This window comes from Castor canadensis, chromosome 4 (assembly GCF_047511655.1).
Source record: "Castor canadensis chromosome 4, mCasCan1.hap1v2, whole genome shotgun sequence".
NCBI classification, from domain to species: Eukaryota; Metazoa; Chordata; class Mammalia; order Rodentia; family Castoridae; genus Castor; species Castor canadensis.
Genome location: NC_133389.1, coordinates 104,312,302 through 104,326,148, shown reverse-complemented (window position 1 = coordinate 104,326,148; position 13,847 = coordinate 104,312,302). Strand labels below are relative to the sequence as shown.

At 41.9% G+C, this 13,847-nt stretch overlaps 1 protein-coding gene across 3 annotated transcripts in view; it reads right to left on the bottom strand.

Annotated features, from left to right (window-relative positions):
• Positions 1-13,847, bottom strand: part of Lypd6b (LY6/PLAUR domain containing 6B) — a 155,471-nt gene that overhangs the window by 126,431 nt on the left and 15,193 nt on the right. For 2 of the 3 annotated variants that reach the window (XM_074070722.1, XM_074070721.1), the window contains exon 2: positions 9,496-9,601. The exons of the other annotated variant lie outside the window; for it this stretch is intronic. The gene's annotated coding sequence lies outside the window, so the exon portion shown is untranslated. The remainder of the gene's footprint in view (positions 1-9,495; positions 9,602-13,847) is intronic. 3 annotated transcript variants of the gene reach the window in all.

The window sequence follows — 13,847 nt, the reverse complement described above, 5'->3', positions numbered from 1 at the left end:
GAAGGAAGGAAGGAAGGAAGGAAGGAAGGAAGGAAGGAAGGAAGGAAGGAAAAAAATTATAGTCTAATTCTTTGATGAACATAGTTGCAAAAATTCTCAATAAAATACTTGAAAACGAATTTAACATTTCAGGGAGACATTTATTTTTGAACTATACCCCTTCCCACAAAAATTCCCAAGATATACTATGACCAACTTTCTAATTTCCTCTTCCATGTAAAATTTTCCTCAAGTTCCTGGTCAAACTCAGGACATACTAAAATTGGTCACATTAGTCTATACAAAACTCCTTTTCTCAGAAGAGCATTCAGTAACTTCTACCCTTCAAGATTCTAACTATTGTAGGTTTTTCAGACCAAACAATTTCTGTAATAACTACTCAGGTAGCCATGGACAATAAGAAAATGACTGTGTGTGTCTATGTGCCAATAAAACTTTATTTTCAAAAAGGGGCGATATACTAGCTCTGTATTGCAACATCACACGTTACCCCATAATATGCATAATTTTTAGGTTTTATATATCAATTAAAATAACTAACTTAAATTAGAAAAAAAATTAATAATTTCTATCCTCTACTCCTTCATTTACACAAATCAAAAAAGTCAAAAAAAGTTTGACAACTTTTACAGAGTTTAAAAGTCATGGTTTGTTATTTATCAGGGCATTTTTCCTCCTGAATCTCTTTACTCAGTTCCAGCACACTAACAGATTTAACACTGACACATACATTAAGACTAAATTGATCATTCTGTAATATGAAGTTGAATAAAATGTACACACTACAAAACACAACATAAAACTATAGCTGTAAACATATATATCTATCGAAACAGACATGGTCACTCCAACCCTAATTGGCTGTCTCTCTGTTTTCTAATAATGAATGTGAAGAACAGAGCTCTCCTTCCAAGACCATCCCATTTGGACCTCAGTCACCTTGTTGAAGCCAACGCCATGAAAAGGACAGATGGCAGTGGCTTCTCATTGTGGCTAAGTAACCTGTTAACATATAACATTCTGATCCTGGTTCAGGAGATCTGAGCTTCCACATCCTCCCCAGTTCCCAGGGTATGTCAGCACCGCTAGTCTGAGGACCAGGCTCTGAGTAGCAAACATACACACTACAGCATCAAGGAACCTTACGATTGTTGAATTTAGAAGAGTTTCTAAAAGGAAGCTAAAAATGATCAGTTGACACCCTGTGTTTTATGAAATCTAGTCATTCCTCAGGATCGGAGGGGGAATGCCTCCAAAGGGCCCCGGGAAACCAAATATATAGATGCTCAGGTCACTTACATAAATTGCCACAGCATTTGCATATAACCTTTGCACATCCTCCCAGACGCTTTAAGTCATCTCTCAGTGATTAAAATACTGAATACAAAGTAAATGCTATGTAAACAGTTGTTAAACTGTGTTGTGTAGGGAATAATGACAGGAGAAAAAGTCTGTACATATTCTGCACAGGTGCATTTTTTTCAAATATTTTCTGTCTGCAATTAGTTGAATCTGTGAGTGTGGAACCTGCAGCTATGGAGCATCTAAAAAGAGAAAAGACAACCTTTTTCCTGGACAGTATCAACATGGGTTGAACACAGCATAGTGTACATTAACAAAATATAAAAGAAACCAGTAATTTGGGGTGCCTTGAAGAGAGAGTCACTGAGGGAAGAGGACAAATGGGAGGGAGGCTTTCATTATATACTCTTCCAGCTTTTAAATGTTGAACTGCATGAGTGAATTACCTATTCAGAAAGTAAATTGTATTTTAAAGTTTTAAAGCAATTTCATAGAATATTCTGAAAGCTCAATAAATGTTAAGTGGAATTAATCCATTTCCCAAGAAAGTAAGTGGTAGGCCCAGGGAGACCACTTAGCTTAAATAAGTTAGCATTTTTCTCCAAAGAGGAAACATTCCTTCATTTAGTCACCTTCTAAGATCTTGCCAATATTATATTTTTATTGTAATAACATTTTTTTCAGTCTGATGACTCATCTCTGGGACTGGAAGTCCCCAGCAGCTTACCTGACTCACAGAAAATTGAAAAAGACTCCACCCATGCCCTGCAAGTTTGGTTCCAGTGTCTGGAAACAGGGAGAAAACTTCAGAGAACTTTTTGTCACCCAGCCTCTGCACTGTGAGTTTGGGAATCCAGCTTGATGTGCTATAATTAATGACATTAAAGTTGGTGCTTTAGATCTATACAGAACTGCACCTAAAATCAGAAACACAGGAAAGGGGAGAGGGTGATAGGGAGGGAGGGAGGGAGAGGGAGACACTTTCTTCTTTACATGACTGGGTCATGACTGAGCTAGACAACTCTAAAAGCACTAGCTGCATCTGCAGCTTCTCTTCTGAATTAGTGATCCTTTTAAACCCTTCACGCTTACCCGGGTTCTGATCTTCCACTGAGTCACTGTGGACCAACTGAACTTGTCTGTTGAGATTCCTTCCCTAGACCCCGGACTTCTGCCTTCCTTCTCCACTCACATTGCTGTCACCACCCCCATCCTCTCCTTCTCTGATGTCCTGTGTCCCTAACTGAGAGGATCAGCCACCTGAGCAGTCCACAGAGACATGGCAGTGTAGACATGCGATAACCAAATACATCGGGCCCTGGCATCACAGTGGGTCTTCCTAACCCTGCACTCAGCACAGAGCCTAAACAGCTACAGGACACAGCCCAGAGCCAATGCTGACTCGCAAAAACATGGGGCTAGATATGGATTTAAGAGTGGCACGAGCAAGGCCAACTGAAGGACCCAGTCATCCTGCCAGGCGAACTACAGATCAGGTCAGGCTGCAGTTGCAACAACAACGCCAGCAGCAAGCAGAAAACTGAAGAAGAAACTCAGAAGTGCAGGCCAAGAAAACACTGCAAAGGTTGAAGTGAGAGAATCACTCAGGTCAGGTGTCTGCTCCCACCCAGAGCTCAGGCTGACTTCCTACCAGCCAGCTGATGGGTGTAAGGCTGCCAACACTCCTCTGCCCATATCAATGACAGATCAGGACCTAACAGGTACTCATTCAAAACTCTCAGTAGCTTCTTCATTGCCATAACCACCATTATTAAAACCCAAAGCGACTGGGCGTGCATTACCCTTGAAGACATCACCTCTCGTGATTCTCCCTGCTCATTATTCTCCAGCCCCTCTGTTGTTTTTGGTGTTCCTTGAACAAACTAGGTAAGTTGCTACCCTAGGGCCTTTGCCCTTGCTGTACCCTCTTCCTAGAAGGTTCTTCTCTTAGGTGCCTCCTACAATCTTCACTCAAATTCCTTAGCCTTTTCTCACTACCGTATTTAAAACTGAAAATCCCCTCCTCCTTCACCACCCTAGCCTCTCTCCCTTTCCTGGGTTATTTTCATATCATTTATCACACTGTTGTTCTTCTGTATGTTTTACTTATGTATTTGCTTATTGTCTCCTTCACCAGAAGATGTGCTGAGAGCCTAGAAAAAGCAAAACAATTTTCAAGAGAGAAAAAGGATATTACAAGCAAAACAAAAAAATTTACTTCCCTTTTTCCCATTACATAGCTATTTGTTTCCCAATCTTTAGCAAACAGATGGAGAGACCTGATTTTAAACTCCCATATTACTGTCTACACCACATAAAACTTCACACTGACCAATACCATCTGCCTTGCTGGGTCGTGGGAGAATTAAACGCAATAATCCATGCTTAAGAACATACTAGGTCAGTGTTCAGCCTTGTTACATAAGCAAGAAATCACAGCCATTAATATTTCTTAGTCTCTGTACTTCACATTATAAATACTGATTCAGGTCTTATTTCTATGACTAGATTATAAGCAAATTGAGGGCAAAGAGCTTAGTCTGTATTTTGGAATCCCTCTGAGTACTTAATACAGATTTTTAATAATTTTTTGTCAACTTACTAAAACAAAGGATTTCACTTGCTCAAGATTCATATGAAAACCCTTAGAACCTCTATTTGAACAGGGATTCCAACCCTTTCCTCCTTCCAGGACTGACCTGATATGCAAACAGAGCAAATCCAGGAAAAAAGCATTTATAATAGGAACTTTGATATAGCATGAATACCAAAACCAAAATACTACATAAAAGATCAAACAAATATTGACTCAAAGAATTTTCCTCCAAGGCAACTGTTATAGTCTTATCTTGAATAGAATGTTTTGCATAGTTAATTAAGTATTGCTATGGACTCAGAGAAATTCCGGGCAGTCCTTGCCAAACTGAGTCTAACATTCCCACCATCTTATCACTATTTACAAAGCCACACACAAGTCCCTCTCCTCCTGTCCCTTCACCTAGCAGTGGGGCAAATGCCAGCAGCGGGATTAAGTGATAAGTAAGTCGTGCACCCTTTATCCATGGACAAAAGATAATGGAACCTCGGTGCCAATGATTTCATTCACCTATCCCACAGCAAATACACTCTGTTGCTACCCTCCCAGAAATCAATCTGGCTGCATCTGTTACTACCTGTGGGCTTCCTGGAAATGCATGAAAGAGGAGAAATGTGGAGACAGAGGGGCTATTACTGGTTTCAAATCCTAGTGAGAGCTCACTTCCTCTGGTTGCTCACTGTGAAGCCTGACACAGCCTCAGATTCACCTCAAAAATCACAGACCATTCCACACAGTGAGTGGGCTGGTTGCCAGTTTATCCTGGGTTGTCTACACTGTGGAGGAGGTCCGCTATGACAGATGAAAGCCAACTTTCCTTCATTCACACCTTCCTTCCTTCCCCCGTTCCCTTCAGCCAGTATTTCATGATGGTCTAGATACTATTCCGCATGCTGGGAATACAGTCCAGGAATTCAGTCCATCAGGCCCTCAAGAGGGCTGTATTCTGGTGTGACAGAGAAAGAGATCAACAAGGTCACTAGACAAAATTGATGTCATGAGATAGTAATAAATGCAAGGGAGAAGAGTGGAGAATCAAAGAGTCAAAAGGAAGAGGTGAAACTGCAGATGGGTGGCCAACAGCATTCTCAAGAGAAGCCAACGCTTGAACCTAAAGTAAGTGAGGGAGCATCCTTGCAGATAAGTGGGCAAGAGCATTTCAGATGGAGGAAACTTAAACACCAAGGTCCTGTGGCAGACCATGGCCAGCAGGTTGGGGAACACTAAGGAAGCCAGGGTGGTGGAGCCTAGCATCCAAAGCAAGAGATGAAGGAAATAAGATCCAAGAGGAATAGGGAATGAGACCATACCAAGCCTTGCTTGCAAAATACACTCATCATGGCAGTGGCTCAAGTGGTACAGCACCTGCCTAGCAAGTGCAAGGCCCTGAGTTCAAATCCCTGTACCACCAAAATATACTCATTTAAGCCAGTCATGGTGATGCACACCTGTAATCTCAGTTACTCATGAGGCAGAGATTGGGAAGATCATGGTTTGAGGTCACCCCAGGCAAAAGGTTAGCCAGACCCCATCTCAACCAATAAGCAGAAAATGGTGGTACATGGGTGGTCATCCCAGCTATGCAGGAGGCTGTAGACAGTAAGATCACAGTCCAAGCCCAGCCCGGGGAGAGAAATGTGAGACCCCATCTGAGAAGCAAAAAAGGGCTGGGAATGTGGTTCAAATGGTACAGCACCTGCCTAGCAAGTGTGAGATCTGAGTTCAAACTCAAACCCCAGTACTGCCAAAAAAAAAAAAAAAAAAACCCCAAAAAAAGAAGAAAAGGGAAAAGAAAGAAAAAGAAAACTCATTTCTATCAATTATAGCAAGGCCACCTATTTACATGCTTTCATTTACTCAAAACTCCAGTGGTATTTTTCCAAGAATTTATATACCTATACTGAGAACAATCTGAAGAAAAAAAAAAACCTGAAAAAAAAGTTAGACATCCAGCCAGCATATTATATTTGTCTGGGGGAAAAAAGTCCTAAGCTTCTTTCAATAAAAAGCAAACTGTTCATGCTTTGGACATAGCCTCTGTAGGGACCAGGAGCAGGCTTCACAATAGCAAAGGCAGGCCAGCACCATGGGCAACCAGACACTCAAAAATGCTATAAAAAGATGTTGAGCTGGCTACAAATAATAATAAACAGAATCACAGGAGACTCAAGTGTTGAAATGAACCCCAGGGACTTTTTCTAAGTGTAACAATGCCTCCAAGTCTTTGGCAAATTTCAGTACCAACCTGGCTCATGCAATATTAGACTACGCATCTGCCCTGCCCAACTAGATCATACCCTAAGAGGCCAAGGTGTGCAGCATAGCAGGGTTTGGGGCGCTACCTTAAGATCTACTATCGTCCAATTACTTTTATTCGATCCTGATCAACCCAAGTGCCATGTAAACAGTTTTCTATGAACAAAAATTCATAAGTGACTATTGCAGTTACTGGACTGTTCTCAGGCACACACAGTCTGTCACCAAGGTGACAAGGACAGACTACAGGGCAGGCCCTGAAGCTTGTGTAATAAAAAAATAATATATTACTAATGACTCAGTCACCATAGTCCTTCATCATCAAGCTCTCCCAAGCCACTCCCACCACCCCCCACACAAAATGGATGAATCTATTTGCAGGGCCACTTCTTTGGCTCTCCTTGGTTGGAAGTTTTCAGAAATTAAAAGAAGTCAGCGAGGCTAAAGTGATCTATATAATAAAGAACTTGGGGTGGTGGGGGGCTCCTGGAACTTCAGAAAAGTATGCAATGAAGAGTAAGAAAGAGATCTGAGAAGCAGTCCAGAATTATGTGGGGCGGGGATGGAAGGGAAAATTTTTACAGCTATTATTTGGAACTTCTGGAAATACACTTTGAAAGCAGCAAAGACTATGAAGAGGACCATCTCATTACACTACAGAAAGCCCAAACATTTAACATGTTGCACATTCTGATTTTCTTCCACATTTTCCTATTGTCTTGATTTTCCACAAGGATCACACATAATGCCTACAATCAGGAGGAAGCATGCTTTTAAGAATTATGGACCAAAGGACAGAAAATGTACCTTTAAAATGTATACCCAAGGGGCAAACTGCTCTTTATTTTTCACTTTTATGTATTCTTGCAAGCTATTAGAATGAGAACTTCTTAATTTAGAATGAAAAATAACTTTAGAAAATATGTTTAACTAGTAAAATGTCAAAGGACTCAGATGCTTACTAAGGGTCATAATACAAAGTATGATCAGGAAAAAATACTCACTATTGAAAGTGTCCTTCCCCCGTTAAGTAATTTATATGCTAATCCCAGTGCTTCTCCAACTTGAGCTTTTGTAAGAACCACCTGGACAGTATGTGAAGACTCAGATGATGGTACCTGAGCATCTGCATTTATAACACCCTCTCAGGTGGTACTGATAGTGCCGATCAAAGGACCTTATTTCAAAAGCCAGGTTTGATGAAAGAAGTGTAGAGTCTCCTAGGAAGCTTGGAGTCTCTCACGAAGCACATTCTAGACTGGACAGAGGAAAAGAAAACTCAAAACTGCACCTTCTTTCAAAGTTCTAAAGCAAGAATGAGATTCATTTCTCACCAACCCTTGGTGATTAAATACTTAGAAGAGGGTCAATGAAATTAAGATAATCATGATTCTAGGATTGATGGGCTTGTTAAGAGCATCCAGTGAAACTGGCGTTGGGATCCAATTTGGCAGTCTGCCTCCACCTTCCCTAGAAGTCTCTTGGAGGTAGTTTTTAAGTGCCACATTGTTTCCTGTAGTGATTGTGTTAAATGACTAAGGTGCCTAAGGACAGGAGATGTCCACAAATTCAGTATCTAGCACTCATAAGGAGACAAGAGAAGAACGTACATACTCCATGCACTGACCACACACTGCCCAGGTGACTCTGAGAACACAGCGTGGAGGAAAGGAGAAAGAACTTGTAAGTAGTGCAGTCAGTAGGTCAGTCCGTGCCCTTTTACTCTCAGCTTCACAATCCCAGACACTCCTCGTCACAACAGAAACCACAGCCAGAAACTCCATAAAACTGCAGAAAGAGACTGCAATGCCTAGGATGTTACTCAGGCTCACACCAAGTATCATCCACCGAGCAAGCTCACCAATGCACTTGGTGACCAAGGTATTGCTTATTCCCCCCTAGGGAAGATAGGGAAGATGTACATGGCTGAAAGGCCACCGCGTTCTAGGCAGTGAGACCTTCAGAGAAAAACTAACTTAATTAACCATTCAGAAGAGCACAGAGAATTTTCACCAGCCACGAGGTCCCCAAATGTCCACATCTGCCATTAATTCCCAGCGCTGTCATTTCCTGCCTGTAGTGAACTAATTACACACAGTGGGAATTCTGGAGCTACAGGTTCTAATGTTTACATACTGTTAACTTGTTGTGACCTCAAAGCTAGTGCCTTCATTTCCTTTGCGCTAAAGGAAGATAAGGGGATGACATGTTACAAGTGCCCTAATACTATGGTCACCCTATCCTAGAGATCTCGGGATGGTAATTAACATCAAGATAAGTGATGACGTATTGTGAAAAGCATGGGCTCTCAAGAGATACTTCCTCTTGTTGCTGAAACAGGTTGCAGTGGTGCCTGCCTCTAAACTTGCGGTCTCTTCTGTGTAAGCCATTCAGTTCCATTCCACAGGGTGTCTGTCCATCACCACAGCTCTAACAATAGACTTGGGTTTCGTAAGTGGAAGAAGTGCTTTAAAAATCCTTTATCTTCTATAACCTTAGCATTCAGCATTGAAAACCTGGCTTAAAGAATTTTTAAAAATAAGCTAAATCAAAACTTAGTTTAATTAGAGCTGGCTCTAAGACATAACTATTATGGTTCACATCTTTCTGTAAGGACTCCAGCCCTTTTCTTACACATCTGAGTAAGCAGCATATTAGTCAGAACATATATTAATCATGTAAGTCTTACAGATCTAATGTAAATTTCCCCAGTCTCTTGTCTCATTTGCATATAGAATTTTAAAATTTGAAATATTCATATTTGTTCGTCCTTTCCTCGTGAGTTACTTCTTTTGTTTTAAACCATGAAAGTTGTCATTTGTGCACAGACATAATAAACACAGTTTATGCGGGGTAATATGGTATGTTTGCTGGGGTCTAAGTTGGTATCTCACTATTGAGAAATCGCTCATTAAAGAATCTATTAACGACTTTTGCTCACCACCTTATTTGAAAACATCAGCGTATTTGACATAGACATAGTTGGGAAATTATTTCAATTCCTTTTTTGTTGTTTTTCTTTTGGGGGAAGCAATACTGGGGTTTGAACTCAGGGCCTCACACTTGCTAGGTAGGTGCTCTATCACTTGAGCTACTCCATTAGCCCTTCAATTCATTTTAATATAAAATAAAAAAGACTCAAAGTAAAAGCCAACTATGTATAAATATTTTTTAAGAACTCTCAGTAATAGACTCTGAACCAATCAAATCAAGTCATCTGGACTTCAGCAGGGAATCAGTCAGCTAAGCAACAATTCCGGTTTGAAATCAGTTCATGCCATTCAGCAGAGGACTTTGAGAATGTAATTGTAGGGTATGTAAGTGTATGGTAGCGGAGTCACCAACTGCTGTTTGAATTTTCTGCTTATTTCATGGGCGGGGGCTACTTCTTGGGTGGCAATGTTCTTCTAAGCCGGAAACAACAGGAAGTAGCAATACCCATTGGGCCTGAAAAAACACAAAAGCAGAATTCACTGTTTAATTTGGTCAAGATTTAGAACCATCATTTTCACTCGACTGATTTTTTTTCCTCCAGATATATTAGGAACCTGCCCTGTACAATATGTACTATGTAAATTTGTGCTAGTTTTTAGGTTTTTAAAGTCAGCATCTTGCCATTCCCATTAAAATATAAGCTCCTGAAAAGCAAAGGCTGTCTTTACTGGGGGAAGGGAAGGGAGGACTGGAAAGAAGGAGAGAGGACTCATTTGTGGACTTGCAAGAGCCTTGTCCACAGTGGACACTCAGGAAAAGCTGCCAATTATTTCAGCATTTCAACCATGGATGCTTAAGAAAAAAAAGACATACATCATTGAAAGCATTCATCTGCATTTATCTCTCCCACCGAGCAACATGGACATGTTTTTGCCATCAGTTCACACCCTGAAAGCACAAGACATGATGACCTTTCTTTTCATTTGCATGGCTTCAATTCGTCATTATCCAGCCCTATTTTTACTCAGCAAAATAGCATTGCACCATTAAGATTTCAGCATGTCTATTCTTGCAGTGATTCTCTTGAATTGTGCCTTTTAGCAACCACTTTAAGAAAAAAAGATCACTTTTGAAGTATATGCTTGGCTTGGTATGAGAAGCTAAACTTTTCTGGGTTTGTTTTCCTGCTATAGGGAAGGAACAACTGAGAGAGGTTCCTTTGGCGCGGCCAGTTGATGGAGTCCTCAACCTTGCAATCCCCACTTTCAGTCCCCTCCCCGCAATAAATTTGCTAGGGAAGACAGGTTCATCGTCAATGCTACAATCCACTCACCTTATGCATGCCAACTACGCTGCTCACTGTTTCTCATCTGTCTCCAGTGCTGTGTTACTATTTTAATAAGTCTAGAATGTATTTCCTCTCATTCCCTCAAAAAATGCTCAACTTAGTATTATACAATTTTAGACATATTGCTTAATTTTTTAATCTAATAAGTGACTAATGTTTTAAGAAATGAAATCTGCTGTTTAATTTCATAATCTACTTCTATTCTTGTTACAGAATGTCCTCCCTGTCCCTGCTTCTTTTTTTCTGTTGAGAAGAATGGATACATTTGTCATACAATCTAAGGAGGCCAGGGAAGAGGACAGAGATTATCCTACATACTGGCAAAGGAATATTTGACTCCTCCTATCACCACCCTACTCCCATGCCCCAAGGAATCTAGGAGAACTGAGAGGTTGAGTGACACACCAATAAACGCTAACCGGCTGCCTCTCCCTGTCCTCCATCTGGCATGCGCCCAGGGATGTCACCTGAACCGTCAGGCTCACTTCACAGGAGGGTACCAGAGAGCTGAAGGAAACACCAAGGGGTCCAGAAAAAAACACAATTTCTTTAATTGCTCTAGGAGAGAAGCATCTAAACCCGTGTATGTTTTAGTCCATTCTGCACTGTTATAACAAAACACCTGAGATTGGATAATGTATAAAGCAGAGGCTTATGTAACTCACAATTTCAGGGGCTGGAAAGTCTAAAGAGCATGGTGCCAGTATCTGCCTGTGCCACAACACAGCAGAATAGCTGAAAGGGAAACCTCTACATGCAGAAGGGATTGAACACATGGATGGGCTCATTTTATAGCAGCCCTCTCACAAAAACTTAAAAACCAATCCTGCAAGAACTACATTAATCACTTCCAAAGGCCTATGACCTAATCACCTTCCACTTGGCTCCACTTACCTCTCAATACCATCATACTGGGGACAAAGCTTCCAACATGTGAACTGGGGGGGGACAAACTAAATCCAATGATAACAACCTATAAACAAATGCATATTTTATTACTAAACTTAAACATAAAGTCTCATCATAGCAATTCAATTTGACTCAAACCATGTTCATGAATGCACTTCAGTGTGGAAACACCTCTGCCCACACCAAGCCTTCCCTTACTACTGGAGAGTCTCATCACCCCGTCTCATTCCACAGAATCTCTAGCCAACCCACACTAACATATTTTCCCCTAAAACATGCAGTCGCTCCTACAGACTCTGAGACCCAAAAGTCTTTGCTAGGCCCAAAAGTCAGTGTTAAGACAACTGCAGGAAAGTCATGAACTAAAGCCAGGCCCAGGTCCCAGGCTTGCCCAGGTAAGTTGCTGACTTTGCTCCTTTTCTCCCTCTTGGAAACAACAAAGCTGCAGATACAGGAGCCACTGGCTACAGCCTGGGGACCACATTGGTGGCCCCAAACACCTCCCCGCTCCCTGTCCACATGGCCTTCGGCAACTGGTTTGGCACTGCCCCACTACATGGGAGCAGTGTAAGCCCCTGCCCCTTGGTTGTAGGTTTTGGCTGGTGGAAGCCCAGGCTTGCAAAGCATTTCAGATTTCCTCTTACTCTGACAGCTTTGCCGATGCCTTGGAAAAAGCTGCCCATAGCTGCTGCCCTCAGCCCAGATCTCACGTAGGGCAGATGTGAGTCCCTGTTCAGGACTAGGTCAAGCCTTAGTAATCCACAAATGCAGGTGGAACAATAAATAATGGCTTCCCCCTGTGTTTAGAGTATTTTGGTACACTGTGTTTTAAAGAACTTTTTAATGTGGCATCACTCTGCAAATATTTAGCTGACACATAGTAAGGAGAGTATTCATATAAAATATAATATTATGCTGCTTCCCAGAAAAGTGGTAATTAATTTTAACATGTGTTCATTATTGTAAGAGCTTTGGGTGGGTTTACTTTGTTAAGCCTACCAACAATCCTCATACTTTCCCAAGCCCACCAGCTCCCTCTGCCTGGACCTTCTAGGTCATTCATTCTCTAGGACATAGCCCAGAGGTACCTCCTGCAGGAAGCATGACCGGCCAAGTGCACACAGCTAACAGTCCTATGTCCCCAGCCTCCAGGAACTTCTCTAAGAGCACTGCCAACTCAGAGCTACTCCTGTCTGCTCAGCTCTCTCGTGAGCCCAGCATGAGCCCCTGAAGGGCAAGGCCTAGGCTTCCTTAGTCCAGTAATTAGCAGAGTGCCTGGTCTCATCACGCAAACTCAATAGAAATTGGCTAAGTTTAAAAAGCAGGTGAAAGGAACAAGGACATGATAGGGAAGTGGATATGGAGACAGGAGAATTAAATTATCATTTCAAATAGCCACTTCTCATGCTGGGTGCCAATGGCTCAGGCCTATAATCCCAGCTATTTGGGAGGCTGAGATTGGGAGGACTGTGTTTCAAGGCCAGCCTGGGCAAACAGTTCTTGAGACCCCCATCTTCAAAATAAACAGAGCAAGATGGACTGGAAGCATGGATCAAGCAGCAGAGCAACTGCTTTGCAAGCACAAAGCCTTAAGTTCAAACCCCAGTCCCACCAGAAATAAATAGCCAAGTCTTCATTTCTAATAAGCATTAATTAAACTGCTCAAAACCCCTGAGTCTGTAGCTGTATAGTCCTCCCTTAGTTCTTTCATGACAGTTTTCATCTGCCAAACCTTTCTAGCAGGCCTAGTAGGCCACCAGGGTGTCTTAGAACAGGTAACAAAAACACTGTATTTGCTTGAACGAGCAGGGAATTGAATCTGCCCGCCTCAACCTTCACTCCTGGTAACACAAAGATCCTGTACTCTGCTTCCAAAGGAGACAGAAGAAAGTTAGTGGCAAAGGAAGGCATATTATTAAGGAATGAAAGGAAAAGATTCCCAAGGTATGGAAGAAACAGATGAATAGCTGACATGGAGTTGAAGAGGCAATTTCACAGGAACTAGCAAGTGACTCATGGGTAGTCCCAGCTCTCAGCAGCCTGGCAGCTGACAGGTGGTTATTATCGCCTTAACCTCAGAGACTCTCATTAAAGGGTCAGGGCTCGGAGGCCTGACAGCTCCTGCAGAGGGAAGGAGATGGAGAGTAGGACTGCCTTCAAAATCGTGTGTACATATGGAAATGTCACAATGAAAGCCCTGCATAACTATCATATACTAATAAAAATGTCTTAAAAATCATGTGGTTCCGAGGCCACTTTCAATCTTGAAGTGAAGGGAACAGATACCTCTCACTCCTAGACTGAGGTCTTGAAGATGCAGGTTTCTCCCCCTGACAGCTTCCCACTCACTAAGGAGAGAGTGCTGGTGCTGCTGCAGAAACCACTCCTGGCGTTACCTGAGAAGGTGTCCCTGAATCTTTTCCTCATGCAGCGTGGACCAGATGTCAGAGTTCTAGATAATGTAAGAGCCAGAAGAGAGCTTTGTGTTCAAGAGCCTCTTAG